At 47.1% G+C, this 16,595-nt stretch overlaps 1 protein-coding gene across 1 annotated transcript in view; it reads left to right on the top strand.

Annotated features, from left to right (window-relative positions):
• Window positions 1-16,595, top strand: part of ZMYM3 (zinc finger MYM-type containing 3) — a 186,193-nt gene that overhangs the window by 64,593 nt on the left and 105,005 nt on the right. The window lies entirely within an intron of this gene.

The following is a 16,595-nucleotide window of genomic DNA, read 5'->3' as shown; positions in this document are numbered from 1 at the left end:
CAGATAACTGTAAGTTTACAGTATTGGTAGTGTGCTACTTGCTTTTGTTTCTTCTATTGGTGTGATTGGCTAGCACAGTGAATGTGCACTGGTCACTGAAGAATCTCATATAATGGGAATCCACACTCTTGCTTCAGCCATGAGGAACACTGGGATGATGAATAGGGGGGTATAGGGTGGAGCCTGGACACTAAACTGTTTTTCTTTACCAGCAGCACAGGGTCCTTTTCCCCTATACCCCATTCACTGAGCTCCGATAGACCAGTTTAGTTTGGTGCTCTGGACAGGGCAGAGCACAGGGAGGTTGCTGCTAAGCAGCCTCTTTTATTTGAACTTCTTTTCAGTCTTGTCATAAACTCCCTCACCGCCACTCCACCCCACCCTGTCACTCCGGCCGGCCTGCTGACGACCGGGTCAGCGTCATCAGCCAGCTCCTGCATACCATTCAGAGCACAGCCAGACAGTGTAGGAGGCGGTGCGGCAGGTGGGGCCAGGTATTTTCCAAACTTCCACTAGATCACCAGGGATATTAGGTAATGGGGCACTGTAGGTTATTTTTCCTGGGGTTTTTTGACACGACGACTGTTAGCGTGTCCCCTGTCCTAGGATCCCCACCAAGAGGGTTTCTCCACCTCCTCTTTTCTCCCCTTCCTGCGAGCCAAATGGACATCTTATGCCACAGAGTTGGCTGAGAGGGACACAGACTGGCTCTTACCTCCCCACTATCTCGCTCCTGGAGCCAAGTTGTAGTTATCTGCTACTACCACTCAGCCTATGACTCGGAGTAAGAGGACTCTTCTGACCTCGAAGGGGCACGATCAGTTACCTCAGCGATGGAAATCACTTCTATCCCAGATAAGTCTCAGTGCCCGGTAGATGTTGACGCTATAGTCAAATCCGTAAAGTCAGTTCTACATATTAAGGATTCCAACACAGCATCTCCAACAGAGGTGCCACTTTTTAAACATTGGAAGGACACTGCAGTATTTCCTGCCTTGTCACAATTGGAGGACCTCCTACCAGAGGCCTGGCTTCACCAAAACCAGCGCTTTCTAATCTCAAAGCGCATTTTCAGCTTCTACCCTCTCCCATTTACTAATAGGGCAAAATGGGAAACTCCACCTCCAGTGGATGCTCATATTGCCAGGCTAGTCGTGTTCTACTTTACGTATTACAGACACTGCCTATCTTAAGTACCCCACTTTTAGATTTTAGAAAGTTCTCCAACTTTTCTATCTATGCTAATGCAAGGGCTGTTGTACGTCCAGCCTTTGCTTCTACTTGGGTTGCCAAGGCCTTGCACCGCTGGGCGGACTTCCCTGAAGGAGGATGCCATAAAGGCACTAACAGGTCTAAATTGCTCTCCAGGTTGGATCTAATTCGGGAAGCCAGTATGTATCTGGGCGATGCGGATATTCAATCGGATCTACTCATCTGATATCTGCTACCTTGGTGGCCGTTAGATGAGCCCTTTGGCTACAATCCTGGAGGGCGGACTCAAGTTCCAAGAAGGCACTAAAAGCTGTGTCTCATTCGGGTGAGGTCTTTTTCGGCCCATATCTAGATAGGATGGCGGCCACAGTAGCAGTGTCTAAGACAGCCTTCCTGCCTTACGCGGCTCCCAAGTCTCGGCCTACCTCCTTTTGGTCCTTTCTTCCGCAAGGGAAAGTGAAGGGCAGGCCTATTCCAGATCTCAGTGTTTCTCCTCATAACCTTCCAAGCCCCGAGGCCGCCAGTCCTGGGTTACCCAACTCCTAAGACTGCAGACAGCAAGCCAGCCAGCCGCATGATAGAGGGGGGATTTTCTTCTGTGGGCAGCCATCTTCTGCTTTTCTCGGACACTACTTTTGACTTTTTGTTAAGGGGCGTTGGTTTCTGAGGGTACACCCTTATGTTTTGACTATGGCATCACACTTTTCCACAAGTCTACCCTCAAATCCAGGAAAGGCAGAGACCTTACAGACCTCAATTCTGTCTCTTTTGGCTGCTCGGATTTTACAACAATCTTTTCTTGGTTCTAAAGCCGGACAGCTCTTTTCGCCCTATTCCCAACATCAAGTCCCTCAACCCATGCCTCAAGGTTACCAAGTTGTGGATGGAGTAATTTCGCTCTATCCTGCTGACTTTGGAACCAGGGGACTTTATGGGCTCCCTGGATGTTCTGAATGCATACTTTCATGTGCCTATCCGGGAGCACCATCAGGGGTTCCTCAGGTTTGTGGTCAGGGCGAACAATTATCAGCTTCGGGCCTTAACTTTTGTGCTTTCAGCAGCGCCAAGAATCTTCACAAAGATTATGGCTGTGATGGAGACTTAAAGGAACGTGCATTCTCCCATATCTGGACGTCTTCTCCAGAGGTCCTTCAGGAACACCTTCGTTTCACAATGGAGGTTCTTCAGTCACATGGCTGGCTGATAAATTGGCGAAAATCATCTATGATTCCGTCTCAAGATATGATTCATGTGGGAGCTCTGCTCAATTCCCGGGCTCAGTGTTTCTTACTTCCCGGATACGAGATTGGGGCCCTTCTTTGTCAACGTAGGGTTTCAATACACTCTTACATGCAGGTGTTGGGAACTCTGGTCTCCACCTTCCGACACTATGGAGTATGCGTAGTTCCACTCCAGAGCCCTTCAACTGGAGATGTTCTCCCGGTGGAACCACTCCTACCTTCGGCCTCAGAGGATCCTGCTCTCCTGGAGGTGCGCTACACTCTAACTTTGTGGCTCCAGTCCGCACACTTAGACAAAGGACATCCCTTTTGGGTTCTCATGTCCAGCGCGGTAACAGGTCATCATTCCATCCAGAGCTGCTGGACAGCACAGGAAGCAAGGCTTCCATTCAACTTCCTGTAGCTCCGGGCCATTTACAGGGCTCTTTACCAGTCAGGGTTATTCCTTCTTCACTGACAATGCAACAGCTGTAGCATACATAAATCACCAGGGGGTGCTCACAGCAGGAGAGCCATGTGGGAAGTCAGCCACATCCACCAATGGGCCAATGCTACCTTCTGGGACTGTCGGCGCTTCACATCCAAACTGGGAGGCTGACTTTTTAAGATGTACATTCGGGGGAATGGTTTCTGCACCCAGATGTTTCTCTTGTTAGTCGTTGGGGCTCGTCCGGACATAGACCCTGATGACTTTGCGCCACAATCACAAGCTGCCTCGCTATTGCTCCCACATGAGAGATCCATGAGCTTTTCTGGTGGACGCCTTGACGTTTCTGTCAGAGTTTCCTCTCCTATACTTGTTTCCTCCGATAACCATATCATCTCTGGTCTTGCAGAAGATATTATGCCGTCTTCCACTTCGGCCAGACCTACTGTCGCAAGGTGCCTTTCTTTATCCGGACCTGGACTGCCTCGCTTTGAAGGGGTGGCTCTTGAAAGGTCCTTCTTAAGAGCTTAAAGGCTTCTCGTGTCGAGTGATACCGTACCCTTCTTAATGCCCGTAAGCCTTCTTCCGCCAGAATTTACCTTCGGGTATGCAAGACTTATTTTAGCTGCTGTTCTTAATGAGGTTTTAATCCTCAATCCTTCAGTAGTTCTCAAAGTTGATCAGGAATGGACCTGGGCCTTTGCCTTTCCTCTCAAGGTCCCAATTTCTGCCCTTTTGATTCTTTTCCAAAAGAAGATTGCTCTGCTGCCTGATGTTCAGACTTTCTTGCAGGGCGTTTTCCACCTACAACTTCCATTGCTCCTCCGGTGGCTTCCTAGGTCCTTTCTTTCGGGCCTCAGGCCCTCCAGGGGGCTCCCTTTGAACCGTTAGAGACAGTGGAACTTCAGTGGCTCACTTTAAAGGCCATCTTCCTTCTTGCCATAGCCTTGGCCCGTATGGTCTCGGACCTTGATGCTTTATCCTTTCATTTTCCGTTCCTGGTATTCCACTCTTGACAGGGAGGCTCTGCATACTCACCTCGGTTACGTACCTAAGGTAGTCTCACGTTTTCATATAAACCAGACTGTGGTTCCTACTTTCTCCAGTTCGGGGTCTCCCCCAGGCCAGTCTTCCTTAGACTTGGTCCGAACACTTTGACATACTTTGACTCTTTATTTGACCTTTACGATTTCAACAGGCGTGGCTGGCCGACTACCAAACAGACTTTGGCCGCAGGCTGCTCTTTACCATCGAACATGCTTGCTGTCTCATGAACCGTCAGATTCCGGCCTCCGTCCGTGCCTTTTCCACTAGGGTGGTCGGGGGTTTCCTGGGCAGCCCAGCGTGGTGCTTCAGGGGAACAGCTTTGCAAAGCTGCCACGTGGTCTTCTGTCCATACGTTTATTCTGTTCTACCAGTTTGACACCATTGCCTCTCCAGATACAAGTTTTGGTCGAATGGATCCAGGAGCAGCACACGAGTGTTCCCTTCCTTGAGGGGGACAGCTTTGGGACATCCCACAGTCATAATCCCAGTGTCCCTCGTGGCTGAAGGGGAAAAAGGGGGATTTTTGTCCATACCCGTTAAATCCTTTTTTTCTTTTGAGCGCTGGCAGACACAGGGCACGCACCATCAAACGCTCCTGCTTGTGCTGTTTCTTAAAATCTAATGTGTGTAAACGCGCTGTCACAAGGCAGCTGGTAAACAGGATAGTCAGTCCCTAAATACAGGTGTGTATATATATATATATATATGTGTGTGTGTGTATGTATGTGTGTGTGTGTGTGTGTATGTATGTATATATATATATATATATATATATATATATATATTATAACCAGCGCTATAAAAGATGGACGGTGTAGTATAGCAAGAACACATTAATTTATTAAAAAGCAACAGGTATGTATCTCAAGAATGACAAATTTAAAAAGTGAATATCTGCTCCTGTGTAATAGTCAGCTGGACCTAGGACAACCTCCAATAAGTCCCAAGTAATGAAGTTAGATTGAAGGCAACACTCATTTACCATAAAGTGGCATCACAACCATCAGCACCGTCCGTATCATCCAAAGTGCAAAACTTTGTAGGTTGTAGAAGGAATCCACTTGGTGTAATTTCAGCGATTGCCAATGGATCCAAGGAGGAATAAAGTGAATTCCAAATAGTAGTCAAGTTGTTGTACAGGAATGCAGAAAGGGTCTTAACGCGTTTCACTGGGCAAAACAAACCACCCACAAACCACCCAGTTTCTTCAGGAGTACGTCCATTAGTATCCACCTTTATAATCATAGGTGATTAGCCAAATGGTTGCAATTGAGATCAATTAATTACATTATGTGTGTATGTATGTGTGTGTGTGTGTATATATATATATGTGTATGTATGTATGTATATATATATATATATTACACACACATTAATCTCTTGAGTGTGTGGTGTGTATTCTGGTATATTCCCTCTTCTCTACTCTTTCCTCGACTCCCAGTCCTTGGGCTTATTAACTGAACTGGTCTATCGGTGCTCATTGGGCGGGCTGTAGGGGAAAGGTAGCCTGTGTTGATGGGAAAGAAAAAATTAACAGTTTGGTGCCCAGGCTCTGCTGCTCCACTTTATACACCACCATCCTCATCCCAGTGTCCCCCATTGGTTTGGAAAAAAGGATTTAACAGTGAAGGACAAAAATCCCCTTTTCACCTTAAAATAATATAATGCGCTAGTCCCCTAATCTTTCTTGATGCCCTTGTGCCTGTAATAGTTGTAATAGTAGTAACTACGTAAAGCATGGTTCCAAGACTCCCATACAGCCAGGACCTCAGCGGATCACTTTCAGTGCTGCTCAGATCTCTTCAGAGCAAAATAAATCTGAGGTTATGAAGAATGCAATAGGTGTTCTAACTTAGAAGCACCTAAAAAGGACAAAGCTTAAAGAGCTAATCTGTATGAATGTAATAATTGTGTATTACTGAGCGGAAAAATTTACATTGCTAATGTGTGTCTGCTCAACCAAATATATTCACCATGCTCGCTTCACTTGGTATGTAGCAGATTGCCATGTTAGAATGGAGGAATTTCTCTTAAGCACAAAGAATTTGAATGCCTGCTTTGCAAATGTGCCTATGCAAAAATACACTGTTAGGTTTATTTATTTACATGTAAGGACTAGTTATATCACGGTAACTCAGTTGCCAGCAGAAACCACTTTTTGACCTGTATGAGATCTCATTCGGACATTTATAGGGGTATTCAATTTGGAGAGAAAATTTCCAATCTGCGATAAATTCTAATGTAAAAAAGTTTAAAAATAGGGAAATAGGTACAGGGCTATTCTGCAAGTATGCGGAAGGTGTTTTCTAGAATAGGCTATTAGTGGCGGGTGCATTTTTGCAGAATTTTTTTAAAATTACCTTAGGGACATAAAAATATGCTAGTATCCATTTTCATGTACCCCAAATTTGATGGGACCACTTAAAACGAACAAAATAACCTAAGTCCTCTTCTGCATCACTTCTTCAATGTCGAGAAAAAAACACATGCCGTAGCTATTTAAAACCCCGACTTTCATTTGCAGGCTAAAACGGGGGTACCCATAGTAATCCCCATGTTTTGAAAGCTTTAGGGTGGTCCTACAATTCCAGGTAAATCCCGTTTTTTCTACTTCAGGGTCCATAGGGGGTCCACCTGGTTGACCTTGGGGTATAGCTGGATCTGGATCCACAGGCACCACGCAGTTAAAGCTTTTGCTGCTCCCAGGATGCACTTGGGTCCATCCTCCCCAATACCCGGCCCCCGAGCCACAGGCACCTCAGTTTTAGTTGGTGCCTGGCCGGAGTCGGGTCACCCTGGCGTGGTGGGGCTGCATATGCGGCCCCTAAGCTTTTTTATTTTTTTACAAAGAAAATATTTATTTATTTTTACTTCTTCAGAGCGGCAGCATCAGACTGTCCATCTGGACGTCCACGCTGCCGCTCCAACATGCCCGCTGGCGCTGCGACGCCAGTACTGATCTGGGGATCGCAGCGGGACCCCGGAGTCAGTACTAGCATGTCTCCGGGACCTCCCACAGACTGCTGCCGGAGTCACGGGGACAGGTAAGCCGATGCGCTGCCAGCTTGTAAGGCAGTCTCTCACCGCCGGTCTCTGGGGTCAGACCAGCGGCGCTAGTAGCTGCTATAGCCCTTCCAGACACTGAATCTGGGAGGTTGATTGTAGCGAAAGGTGCAGTGAGTATTATCTTCCTGCATGGTATGTGACTTTTGCTAGTACTGCCTGTCTGTGCTAATTTTCTGCTGTCTGTCATCTTATACCTATCCCTTTCCTTCTCCTACGGCCCGGCAGGTGTGTGGGGGAAGGGCGTTTTTCTGTGTACCTCACTTGTATAAATCAAAGTATTTGTGAGGTCAGTCACATACAGTGGTGTGCTACTCAGTAGCATTTTGTGGGCTGTTTGTGTTGCATACTTGGGATGGCGCAGGTGTTATACGCCTCACCTCTTCTCGGTGATACATATTTATTACAAATTTGTGTCATGTCTGATGAGGTGATTGAACTCTCCATGGCTCCTGTGTTGTTTTCCTGCCGACGCTGTTCGGCAGGTGTTGATAGGGAGGATTTATCACAGGATGGTCTGTGCGGGCGGTGCCAGCTAGTGCCTGGCCCCTCTAAACCCCCTATGGCGCAGGATCCTCCTTGGGCAATGTTTTAGCTGGTGCTGGCGTCAATCGCGGACCGTTTAGCGGTCCCAACTGCAGTCCCTACTTATGCGTTGCCCCAGCCTAACATCCCCCATTCCACGGGTGTTCCGCATTTATTGCAGTCTTCCCCCGGGTCTCAGACTGTGGGTCCTTATTCGGGGTTGCCTGTGTACATACAGGTTCCCTCAGTGACGCAGCAGTCCATGGTACCCTCAGGCGGTTCCTCCACCCTGGGTGGATGTACTCTCCAGCTGTGTTCAGAGTCTGGCAGCCTCGTCTTCGGCTTTTCAGTCGATGTTACAAAGTGACATGCCCCCAAAGGTGCCCAAGTGTCCCGTTACGGCTTCACTGGCTGCGCAGTTAACAGACACGGACGTGTCTTCAGATGACTGAGAAGTACATGAGGACACTGACTCGGATGCCATGGCCCAGGAAGTGGAGACTAAGTCCTTCATTAATGTGCCGGCATTGGTTAGGGCGGTGCGGGCCATCCTTCACATAGAGGAGGATGCACCGGCTCCTAGGTCGAAGTATCCTAATTTTAAAAAGGCTAACTTAACTTCAAATGTTTTTCCCCTGTCTGACCAATTCACGTTTCATGTGGCGGGGGCCTGGCAGTCGCCCAGTAAGAGATTCCAACCACAGAAACTGTTGGCATCCAACTATCCTTTTCCTGAGGCTCATTGCAGGAAATGGGAAACCCCACCTGCGGTGGATTCCCATGTAACCCGCTTAATTAAAAGCACTTTATTGCCGTTACCATCTGTCTCCTCTCTGAAGGATCACACGGACAGGAAAGTGGAGACTTGTTTAAAGTCTATCTACTCTCTCTCAGGGGCAGTGGTCCGTCCATGGCCATCTCTTGGGTGGCTAAAGCTGTTGAGAGCTGGGCCAACGCTTTAGAGGATACTTTTCCAGACGATGCCCCGGATATCCAGAGAGCGTTAATAGGACAGATGAGAGATGCGGCTTCCTATATTGGGGAAGCATCGTTAGATGCCAGCATGCTGACCTCTAGGGTTTTGATGGAAGCTGTGTCTGCTCGTCGGTCCTTGTGGCTGCGGTCCTGGAGAGCTGACGCAGACTCTAAAAAGGGCCTGGGGGCCTTACCTTTTAATGGGGAGTTGCTATTTGGTCCAGACTTAATAGTGGATACTCTGGCTAAATCCAAGTCAGCCTTCCTCCCTTCGGCTTCAGCACCTGCTAAGGTGAGGAGCTCCGCTTTTCTGTCCTTCCGGGTTCAGGGTAAGGCCAAAGGTCAGTCCTTCCCGAGGCAGTCGGCGACCAAGACCGCCTCTAAGCCCAAGAAGCAGCCTGGAGTGCCAGGCGCCCTTCTTCCAAGCAGGAAAATAAACCTGCCTGATGGGACGGGCCTCCCACTGGGGGACCCCAGAGTGGGAGGCCGACTTCAATTTGCCCAGTGCTGGCACAATACCACCATGGATGCCTGGGTTCGAGAAGTGGTCTCCCAGGGGTACGCCCTGTCATTTTGGCACAGACCGCCCCACAAGTTTTTCTGCACGAGTCCTTCTCAGGACAAAACCAAAGCTTTGCAGATTCAGGAAGCTATAGAGTCCTTGCTGAAAGCAGGGGTCATTGTTCCCGTTCCTCAATCACGAGGGACGGGCTACTACTCTGTTCTGGTGCAGAAACCAAATGGTTCTCATCGCCCTATCCTAAATTTGAAGTCTCTGAACAAATTCCTCAGAGTTCCCAAATTCAGGATGGAAACGTTACATTCCATCATTCTGGCGATGGAACCTGGGGATTACATGGTCTCCCTGGATATCCTGGATGCCTCCCTCCATGTTCCGATAGCACCTTCGCACCAGCGGTATCTGAGGTTCGCTATCCTACAGCATCACTATCAGTTTCGGGCACTACCCTTTGGCCTCTCCACGGCACCAAGGGTATTCACCAAAGTGATGGCGATCATGGCCGCACATCTTCGGAGCCAGAATGTACGGCTGCTGCCGTTTCTAGACAACCTCCTTTTGCTGGCGAGCTCTCCGGAGGTACTGCTTCAACATTCTCCACCTGGCAATCGCTTGTCTGCAAGCGCACGGGTGGTTGATAAATTGGAGAAAGTCCTCCCTGATTCCATTACAGCGGATGGTTCATTTGGGAGCCCTGCTAGATTCTCGTCAGCAAAGGATCTTCCTGACTCCGGAAAAGGTCTCCTCCCTACAGCTGCGGATACACAGTTGCCTGAGCAGTTGCCACCTGTCGGTCCGTTTGGCAATGAGAGTTCTGGGGTCCATGGTGTCGGCATTCGACATGTTGGAATTTGCCCATTTCCTTTCCAGGCCCCTGCAGGGGCTGATTCTATCGGAATGGAACGGGTTACCTCACCGGATCCGCTCTCAGATGCTGGTGTTGTCCCCGGAGGTTTGGCAGTCTTTGGCTTGGTGGCTTCAGACAGCTGATCTGGTCGAGGGGCGCCGATTTTGGATCCCGGACTGGGTCCTGCTCACAACAGATGCCAGTCTCCAGGGTTGGGGGGCAGTGACAGGCTCGTTGTAACTTCAGGGACGTTGGACTGAGGAAGAAGCACTTCTCCCCATCAACATCCTGGAACTGCGGGCTGTGTACAGGGCCCTGCAGTCAGGCACCGCTCTTCAAGGAAGGGCGGTTCAAATTCAATCCGACAACGCCACCACGGTGGCGTACATCAACCACCAGGGAGGAACTCTGTCAGGCTGCGATATCGGAGGTGTCTCGCATCCTTGCTTGGGCGGAGTGCCACATTCCAGCAATCTCTGTGGTTTTCATCCCAGAAGTCCTCAGTTGGGAGGCGGACTTACTCAGCCGTCACGACATGCATCCTGGCGAATGGTCGCTTCACCCAGAGGTGTTTCAGCTACTCGTGGACAGATGGGGGCTGCCGGAGCTGGACTTGATGGCCTCCCGTCACAATCACAAGTTGCCAGTGTACGGGTCAAGGACAAGAGACGCAGGCACATGTCTGGTAGACGCGCTGTCGGTGAAATGGACGTTTCAACTGGCGTATCTGTTTCCTCCGATATCCTTGCTGCCTCGGGTCCTGCGGAAATTCAAGCAGGACAGCGGCACGCTCGTGCTGGTGGCTCCGGCGTGGCCCAGACGTCCTTGGTACTCGGATCTGAGGAGCCTCTCCATCGACGTTCCATACCTTCTTCCTCAGCGTCAGGACCTATTGTCTCAAGGGCCCTGCCTTTACCCGGAACTGGGTCGACTGTCTTTGACGGCGTGGCTATTGAGACAGCCGTCTTAAGGTCTCGGGGCTTCTCGGGTTCGGTTATTAGTACCATGCTCAGGGCACGCAAGCCTGCTTCCGCATGGATTTACCACAGGGTGTGGCGCACTTACTTTCCAAGGTGTTGTCTGAATCCAGCCTCCCTTCGTGTCTCCTGTGGCTCCTTGGGACTTGGCGGTGCTTCATCGGGTCCTGCAGGGTCCTCCTTTTGAGCATCTTGAAACTGTTTGAAAACTGTTTTTCTCCTGGCAATTGCTTCTGTCAGGAGGGTGTCAGAATTGGGGGTACTTTCATGTCGTCCCCCTTTTCTGATTTTTCACCAGGACAGAGCGGTGCTTCGCACTCGTCCTGAGCTTTTGCCTAAAGTGGTTTTGAAGTTCCACATCAATCAGGAACTTGTTGTGCCAGCTTTTCAGTCACCTGATCTTTCAGCTGGTGAGGCTTCCTTGGATGTAGTCCGTGCTCTCAGAATTTATGTGGACCGGACTTAGGAAGTCTGATTCATTGTTTGTCCTCTTTGGTTCTCACAGGAGGGGTTGGCCTGGCAACAAACAAATGTTAGCCCGTTGGCTTTGTTCTGTTATTTGTGAGGCTTATGCACAGGACTTTTTACCTGTTCCAGCCTCTGTTCAGGCTCATTCCACTCGTTCTGTGGGTCCTTCTTGGGCTGCTAGACGTGGCGCCTCTGCTGTTCAGCTATGTAAGGCGGCCACCTGGTCTTCCATTCAGACGTTTTTGAGGTTCTATGCGTTTGAAACCTTTGCCTCTCAGGATGCATCCTTCGGGCCCCGGTTCTCCTTTCTGCAGAGGAGCGTCCCCGCCCTTAGTTGAACTGCTTTGGGACATCCCCAAGGTCAACCCTGTGGACCCCCATGGACCCTGAAGTAGAAAACGAGAGGTGGTAAGAACTTACCTTTGTTATCTCTGTTTCTACGAAGTCCATAGGGTCCACAGGGCACCCGCCCTCACGCAACTGGTTTCATATGGGCTGTGTGGCTGGTCACCGGTTTTCAGTCTCCCATTTCTGTGAGTGTGGTCTCTTGTGTGTGCCAGTCTTCCTTCTCTCTGTTTAGTCCCCTGCTCCGACCTTGGCTGCTTACCAACTGAGGTGCCCGTGGCTCGGGGGCAGGGTATGATGGAGGATGGACCCAAGTGCATCCTGGGAGCAGCAAAAGCTTTAACTGCGTGGTGCCCGTGGATCCAGATCCAGCTATACCCCAAGGTCAACCCTGTGGACCCTATGGACTTCGTAGAAACAGAGATAACAAAGGTAAGTTCTTACCATATCTCTTGTTTTTTCGCCAATCCTATTTCGCCGGCTCCCGTTTTCCTAGCTTTTTAATTGAAAAGGGGATAAAGCAGGCGCGCGCCCGATACTTTATCCCAGGAAAATCAGCGATGTGGAGCGAAAAGTCCAGCACAGACTTTTCGCTCCAAATTGAATACCCCTGATAGGTGGCAATTTTAATTGTTTTTTTTTTATGTTGTGGTAATTAATGGGCGCCCAACTTTGCAAGTCAATTGTTTTGGACGCCCATTAATTATCACGCTCTTCATGGGTAGTTTAGACCGGGTTTAGCCACATACTCCCGTTTGGGCCCCCAAAACCAGGATTTATCACACATTTCTGCTCGCCTCTTCAGGAAGAGGCGAGCAGAAATGCCGGCGGCTCTTCGCGGTCTAACGAAGCAACAAATGAATTTCTCCGTTGGGTGCATGGCACTACCAGCCGCCGGCGAAAACAATTGAATCACCCACTTAGAATGAGGGAAAAGTTTCTGTTTGCTGAAGTTAAGTGGGTAATACTTTTGAACACATTAAATGGCAATGTAAGAAAAACTGTAAACAGTGTTTTCTACATTAACTATACCTATCCGTATAAATTAGGTTTGGTGGCACTTCAACATAGAGAAAAAAAATAATGAGATGAGTACCACTGTTTGCAAATATCTAAGCTTTAGACCAATGGTGGGGAACCTTTTTTCTGCTGAGGGCCATTTTGATATATATAACATTATTTGCGGGCCCAGTGCTGGCCATTCCCCTTCCGTGTGACATCACCCGGGCGGTACCACAATCGCCAGCTTTAAGGGCAGAGTTGTGACTGTCTGAAGCATCCTAAGGACGCTCCAGGTGGCACTGCTGCGTAGATTCTGACTGCAGGGTGCCATTATAGACACCCTGCTAGCCAGATGAAGCTAGCAGGAAAATGCTCAGAGGGCCAAACCAAATGATTCTGCCGGCCTTATACGGCCCCCGGGCCTGAGGTTCCCCATCCCTGCTTTAGACAATATGTATAATATAATAATACCAAAACCACCTTAACTAAAGTATTGCTGTGACTGACAAAATGCGTGAACCAATTAACTTACAGCCATACAGAGCTTGGTACAGTTATTTTCAAATCCTTATTTGTACTGTATTAACTGTGATCAAGCTGTTGTAGTTTTGTTAACCAAATGTGTTCGCTTTGGGAAGAAAGGGTTAATGACAGTGATGGGCATTTCCGTAATGCAAAATATGAGTGCATGCAATGCTTGCTTATGTTTCTGCTAGGCTGCATTTTAGTATGCACTATCACCAGTCTATGGAAACGCAAACCTAAAAGTGTTCTGCGTATGATTATATATGTAGCCAAATTTAAAGTCTATAAGTATAAATTGATTTGAAGCAATAAGTTCTCACATTCAGGAGTATACTAAGGTATAGGAGGACCTATTTTATCTTTAACTTTTTTTCCCAGAAAGTACAAAATTTAAATATTTGCTGCTGCTCTCGTGGCAATATCCTGCCTATAGACATTTACTCAGTTTTTTTTTTTGCTAAGATCATGTGTAGACCATGTGTAAATTTACCTGTCCACAAAAGTGACTTTAAAAGTATTCCTGGTAGGTAAGGCTCAGTCACTGGGTCTATCAAGGGGCCATGGTCCTAACAATCTGGGCCGGCAGGAATTATATGCGACCTACGTGGTCAGCATAACTGAGCATAAGGCAAATTACAGTATTGGCACTTCACTGCTTAAAGAGCTTTCGGGTAGGCATGAAGATTTTTTTTTACAAATCTTTCCAAAAGGCTGTAGCACCTTTTTAGTGGGCAATATTTATTTATTCAGCGCTATGTCACCATGAAGGAGGTGTGGACTGGAAGCTGTCTTAAGATTTTTCAGTTTACACCTCATGTGGAAGCTTCTCATTATGGTACCTCTATGGGCTCAGAGGAAGTAGAAACGTGTCTAGTTCTCTTTGGCTATGCCTGATCTCACTGTGTCCAACCCATGGGTGCGTAACCGCATTTGCTGAGTCTACAGAATATGATTTTTCAGACCTATAGCTGAACAGAGTCTTCTTGCTCCAGGTTCACTTGTTTTGTAGAAGAGTATTTCATTGTCTGTCATGGGTCTCTGGTTATGGTGATCATATCTAATTGGGCCTCTTTTTTGATACTGTGCTCCTTACTCAACAAAAGATTTTCTTGCTCCTATAGCTATCTAAGCTCATCTGACTTCTGACCAACCCACAAAGTTCTAGTTATGCTCTTGCATGCAAACAGGCTCTGGATTTAAAAAGAACATGCACGAGTCATTAAGTTTTCTCTCTGAAGTTAAAAGGATACTTTTGTAGCTTTCTCATAGGTTTTTGGCACACTGCCAATTTCCACTGGAGCCAGCCCTGTAACCTTTGTAATTTACGAGTGTCCCCAATTGTAGGGATTCTGTGGCCCTGACGAAGTTCGAATCTAGGCAGAAACCTAATCCTGTTCAAACTATACCACCATGCCAAATTTGGTGGACCTAAGTCAAAAACTCTAGCCGTTCATACATGACAAACCGATGGACAGACACGCTTTCTCACTTATTATATAGATTAAACTTTAAAAAAAAAATAATTCTGTTTTCATTATACTATACTGGCACTTAACTCACTTAGTGGACATTTTTTTGGAATACGCTATCTTAATGTTGTGTCGTGTACACTTTTTTTAACTTTTTTATTCGTTTTATTTTTGTAAGTATTTTTTTATTGTAGTTCTCCATATTTTATATATAATATGTAATCTTTGTTGCAAAATTCACCCTGATGCACAATAAATAAGAGGATATGCGTAACTTTTTATAACCATTGTGTAAATATTAGACAGGATTGTTGTACAAGTTGGTATTCAATGTTATAACATAACCATTACGAAACATACCGTGTTTCCCCGATAATAAGACACTGTCTTATTTTTTTTTTTGTTCAAAAAAACACCATAGGGCTTATTTTCGGGGTAGGTCTTATATTAATTATCATTGACAGCAGTGCCCCTTATGCAGGCCCCCTTGTAGAAGTGCCCCTTATGCAGGGCACCCCCTTGTAGAAGTGCCCCTTATGCACGGCCCCTTGTAGAAGTGCCCCTTATGCAGGCCACCCCCTTGCAGGCCCTCTTGTAGAAGTGCCCCTTATGCAGGCCCCCCCCTTGCAGGCCCCCTTGTAGAAGTGACCCTTATGCAGGCTCCCCCCTTGCAGGCCCCCTTGTAGAAGTGACCCTTATGCAGGCCCCCCTGTAGCAGTGTCCCTTATTGCAGTGCACTTACCTGACTCGCCGCCGTCCGGGATGTTGCTCTCACTTGCACGCTGACTGGATCTAACATGATCCAGCAGGCACGGCCGCACAGGATCCTCAGCGCGCGGGTGACGTGATGACGTCACCCGCGCACTGCATGACTGGGAACGCTGGTCTCTGCAGCGTTCCCAGCTCAAAATGAGATTCAGGTAGGTCTTATTTTCGGGGTAGGGCTTAATTTGGACAGGGTTACAAAATTAAGGGTAGGGCTTATTTTCGGGGTAGGTCTTATTATCGGGGAAACACGGTAGTACCTTGTTGTATTAATCAATAAAAGCTTTTAGATCTAAAATAAACTGGTAGTGTTGTTTGTTAACCATGCATCTGGAGGCAATAGAGGCTCGTTACCTATGTGACTGACCTGCACACAGGCCTGACCTTTATTCCATTGAACACCTTTGGAATGAATTGAAACTTCAGCTGCGAGCCAGGCTTTATGGCCCAACATCAGATTACTATGGAGTCTTTTGGTGATTATATGAGGTGTTAATTAGTCTGATTTCATGTATAATTTATGTAGGTACTGCATAAAAGAATTACTGATATTGAAGTTGGTATGTGGCCAGCAAAAAAGGCTTGGCTCAAGTATAAGAAAAACCTGAGGATTTATGTAATTGTAGGTCAGTAGTGGACAAATAAATGTTTCAAAAATATTTGTTTTCATTTTAGTTGAGGGATATTTGTAAATTTCTCCTATTGCCTAAAGCTGCCTGTTTTTTTTTATTTTTTATTTTGTATAATCTATTTTTAACTGTGCTTGTGATAAAAGGGAACTTTCTAGAATCGTTTTTTCCTGTTTTTATTGAAGCAAAGATACCTCATTTAGACCAAAAATATGTATTAAAGCTATTGTGTAGCAATTGAGATCAAGAATGGTTTTAAAAAAGGCATTTAATATTCCCCCTCAAACCTCTTTAGAGATCTTCCAAAAAATAAATTAGGTCTTCCTTATGTTTTATAATGTCATCTAGAAATTCCATTGAGTTGTGTTTAAGATACTGTTGGAAATGTTCTGAATTCTATAAATATGATGGAAATCTCCAGAAACTATAATTAGGCCGTACAAGGGGTAACTGGACACGAAGTGAAATCTGGGCATGATCAGATATGCTAATTTTCCCAACTTACGCCTCTGTCACTTCAGAAATTAAAGAATCCTCCACTGAGAAATAATCAGTTAG

This window comes from Taudactylus pleione, unplaced genomic scaffold (assembly GCF_031769625.1).
Source record: "Taudactylus pleione unplaced genomic scaffold, aTauple2 ptg000381l, whole genome shotgun sequence".
Taxonomy (NCBI): domain Eukaryota; kingdom Metazoa; phylum Chordata; class Amphibia; order Anura; family Myobatrachidae; genus Taudactylus; species Taudactylus pleione.
Note: the sequence above shows the minus strand (reverse complement) of the source record. Positions and strands in the feature narration are given on the sequence as shown.